Source organism: Microtus ochrogaster, unplaced genomic scaffold, assembly GCF_000317375.1.
Source record: "Microtus ochrogaster isolate Prairie Vole_2 unplaced genomic scaffold, MicOch1.0 UNK28, whole genome shotgun sequence".
Lineage (NCBI taxonomy): Eukaryota > Metazoa > Chordata > Mammalia > Rodentia > Cricetidae > Microtus > Microtus ochrogaster.
In genome coordinates this window covers 3,926,713-3,929,161 of record NW_004949126.1, presented here as the reverse complement: position 1 = coordinate 3,929,161, position 2,449 = coordinate 3,926,713, and positions in this window count along the sequence as shown.

Here is a 2,449-nt window from a genome sequence, read left to right as displayed (position 1 = left end):
AAACTCTTTTTCTGTAAGTCATGACCTCCTGGTGTTACACAGATTGGTAGAAATGGGTTAGATCAGGATGTGAGAGTTGGCCAAGAAGAACCTAGATATAATGGGATAGGCAGTAATTTAATTAATATAATTTCTGTATGATTATTTCAGGTATAAGCTAGCCGGGCAGCAGGACACAGCCCGCCACTCCTATTACAACTTGAGAGTGAGTGGGTCTCTGATCCGTGTGCCTGCTTTGGGACTCTTTTCCTCTTGTTGGGTGCATGTCCCACTTTGATATTAAAGTTCTTGCTTCATCTTGTTATATTTTATACTGTCATGTTTCATTGTTATCTCTTAGAAGTTCTTTTCTGATAAGAGACAGAAAGAGGATGGAAGGTGCAAACCTAACTGGGAGGAGTAGAGGGAGGCAAAACTATAGTCAGAATATATTGTATGAGAAAAGAATATATATTCAATAAAAGAAAAAAGGGGAAAGCAAAAAAATAATGTACCCACAGAGCTATTCAACTATGCCCAGATAATCAGTCAAATATTATTATGGATATTTCTCTGTATACATATTTTGATTTACATAGAAGCTGGTGGACTTCGAATAAAGAATTTTAACCTTCAAAAAAAAAGGAAACAATAAAACCTAGTTAAACTTCTCTTTATGTAAGTTGTTCCTTGTTATTATGTTTCATCTCAGCAAAAGAAATGAATTAATTAAACAGCATTCTTACTCTGTCTGTAATAGTAATTTCTCATGTCTACAGGCAGCCTACTGTGATGGTTTCTTTCAGATCATTCTCAGATCATTGTAGTTTCTAGTGTTCTAAGGTAACGCAGATCCTAAAAATATCTCATATGTGGATTCCTATCATCAATACATCTCCGTCTATATAACTGAATGTTATTATCATTAAAAATAAAAGGAAAGAAAGTTGTATACATCAAATTAAGCATTGGGGTAAAAAGGTGTGCAATTCCTGCAATGTGAGCAGTTGTGAGAGGTAGCAATAGATTTTAAGATGGAGAAAGCGAAAGGAATACTTGATTATAACCCTTACAAAGTCATCGTATGGCAAGGAATAGACATGGAAGCTCATACGTGAGCCCATGATTCTCAGATAAACCGAGTTTTTAATTCTTTATTATTCCAGAACGTATCACTGTGTTTGAAAAGACACATGAAAAGCATGGAGGCTTAACTGAAGATATGCACGATTTGATGGAGAATGTCTGAGTTAATGAAGAAACAAATATGACATCAGACATTTTTAAATAATCTCTGAATTTTTCCAATCTTTAACAGTTTTATTGCTGAGACTGGAGACATAACTCAGTGGATAAAATGCTTGTCAACTAAGTATGATGACCACTTTGAATGACCAGAATCCGCATAAAGCCAAAAATTGTAGCACACATCTACAGTCTTAAAGCATCTATACTGAGATGGGGAACAGGGATGGGAAAATCCTCACAAGCTCATATTTCAGCTGGCCTGCCATACATAACCGTAATCTGGAGACCCTGCCTCAAATGAGGTGGGGTGAGGATGAAGACCCCACGGTTGTCCTATGACCTCCACATGAGTACTGTGGTGCACGCATGAACATGAAAACGTATATATCATATACAAACATGCAAACATATTTTAAAAATTATTATGCTCCCTGGAAACTGCCTAGATTTTCTAATTAATGTCTTTGAAAATTGGGCTGCACTACATGGAGAAAACTTAAGGAGGACCTGGGAAAATGCATGATCACTGTGGCCCTTAAGGGAACCAATGTGGCCAACTCATTTATCTCTTTTTGTAATCCTCCTTATAAAAATACTCCTGGTGACTTCATTGATAACATCCATACTTTCTAATGTGTATCTTATTTCCATGTAAGCATTTATTTTGACATGGCCTAAAACTTCTTAAGCTGTATGTCTTGAAGTTGCATATTTTATGAGCTGAAAATCTGAGAAATCATGAAAGACTTCTAAAATGTAATATTGAAATGCATTATAATTCTGAAGTTATGTTTTAAGTGTGTTTTTCAGAATGGCTCTAGAAAGTCTTACCACTCAAGACAATTTAACAAATAAATGATTAAGTGTACCTTTTAAAATCTATTTTTATCTTACTTTTTAAAATAAGAAAGTAAACCATGTATTTTTTTATTTTAAATGATAATCCCAGTTTACACTCCATCCTCTCTCTCTGTTCCCTCCACCTACTCCCTATCCCCCCATCCACTCTTCAAAGAGGGCAAGGCACATTGCTTTGAGGAAGGACCAAGGCCCTCCCTACTATATCTAGGCTGACCAAGGTATCCATTCAAAGAGAATGGGACCCAAAAAATCAGTACAAGCAGTAGGGATAAATCCTGATGCCACTACCAGTGGCCCTACAGTCTGCCCCAGCCAAACAACTGTCACCCACCATTCAGAGGGCCTAGTCTGGTCCTATGTT